This window comes from Carex rostrata, chromosome 29 (assembly GCF_964058835.1).
Source record: "Carex rostrata chromosome 29, lpCarRost1.2, whole genome shotgun sequence".
NCBI classification, from domain to species: domain Eukaryota; kingdom Viridiplantae; phylum Streptophyta; class Magnoliopsida; order Poales; family Cyperaceae; genus Carex; species Carex rostrata.
The window spans coordinates 2,812,323-2,814,485 of NC_135946.1; positions in this window are offsets into that span (position 1 = coordinate 2,812,323).

Below are 2,163 nucleotides of genomic sequence, written 5' to 3' on the forward strand. Positions count from 1 at the left end.
ACCGAAAGAACCTCTTGTTCTTCCAGGATATACTGAATTTTCATGGCCCAAATTTCATAATTATCGTCATTCAGTTTTTCACCCTTATTGAGTTCTACCACAATATTCCTAGATGCAGATGTCATTTCACTAAGAAATTACAATTAAACTAAGTTAGGACATATCACAGTTTTGATGGCTTAATATAAATTATTTAATACCTAGCATAACACTTCTAGTTTTGCAACAAGTGTGAAATAATTTAATAATAACAATATATATAGATTAAAATCGAAATATCACTAAGTTTCACAATCATCTTTTAATTCTATAAATTTTATTACCATTAATTATTTCACTATGCAAAACTCTCACTGAAAATTATACATTTAATATATAATTTTAACAAACAAAAAAATTGTAAAAACAGATGTAAAAAAAAATTTGTACAGAATAAAAATAAAATTGCAGTGGCGCTAATATATATAATATATATAGTATATATAGAATATTAAAAAAAATTATTCGGACTAAGAAACATATACCAAAAATATATAAACCCAAATTCAATGACCCAAATTAAATGACCTCTGCAATTCAATGACCCAAATTAATGACCCACCAATTCAATTCACCTCTGCAATTCACAAAATGTCCTATATAAACCCACTCATACTCTCCTCACAAAGCACAACAAGTGAATAACACAAACCAAGATACATATATATCAGTGTTGTAAAAAACGTCCGTTTAGGTCGATTAACCGGCCGATTAGTCGTTGGCAGTAACCAAACCGTAATGAATTTTTTCGACTAATCGATCGATTATTTCTGATTATGGCCGATTATTTACGGTTATTTCCGATTAATCTCTTGGCGGTACCCTGCCTGTCTGACGACCGCATACCGTTATTTACAACCCTGATATATATATATTGTACTACATATAATAGTATATTTCCAAGTTATTTTTGGTTGTTCTCTTTGACGCTCTCGTTTGCGCCGCGACCGCAAGAGATCTCTCCACCGGGCTCGGTCGTCGTTGATGTAAACGATACTATCACTGTAGCGACACCCGGACTGCTAACTCCTGATGTGAGCATTGGCACAAAACAACACCATAGGCGTCGGAGGTATACCTCCCGTGGTGGGATAAATGTTTGAGACGGCATCCAAATTTAATGGTCTGGTATAATTAGTTAGTGCAACTGTCATGTGATGCTTGCTAGGATGTTTTTTTCTTTTCGAAATAAGGTGATTCCGAATCATGATCTGTATTATCAGTGTACGGCTGAGATTATTGTTGTACGAATCATGATGCATGCTAGCTAGTATGTTTTTTTCTTTTCGGATTGTATTGTTAGGGCCGTGTGACTTCTCAAAAGAATTGTAAGGGCTCACCGGTTCCACCTTGTACTCTTTTCTCATTGGATAAAGAAAGATGTGTCATCTAGAAGGTCGCGAGCTCCGGAGACATAGGCTTTAGTGCCGAACTCCGTAAACAACTCTCGTACTGTCAAGTGTCTCTAAACTCTACTATTTACTTTACAATTAGTTTAGAATAAAGTTATTCTAGTTTCTGTCAATAATAACTTATAAACACGTTTAAATATTATTACATAGATCAAAAATATAAAAATACCTATTTACCCCCCTCTAAGTGCATTTGGGACCAACAAATGTAAGTGTAGCATATATGTTTCTTCAATTCCTAAGGTTTATAATAATTTAACAGTATGATATATTATTAAAGTGATGAATTACCACAAAAAATTGCTCAGGTAAAATTCTACAAATTAATATAGCGTACTAACTAGTGTTCTGTAGTTCAAAATTTACTCTCTCTCACTTTTATCCAACCGGTCCTTAGAGTTTAAAAAAATCGGTCCCACAATTAATAAATTCTAGGGGTACCACTCAAAATTAATTCAATTTAATTATTTACTATGGTAATTATTAATTTTTATCTCCCGTACCACCAATTCAATGACCCAAATTAATTCACCTCTGCAATTCACAAAAAGTCCTATATAAACCCACTCATACTCTCCTCACAAAGCACAACAAGTGAATAACACGAACCAAGATACATATATATATCAGTGTTGTAAAAAAACGTCCGTTTAGGCCGATTAACCGGCCGATTAGTCGTTGGCGGTAACCAAACCGTTATGAATTTTTTCGA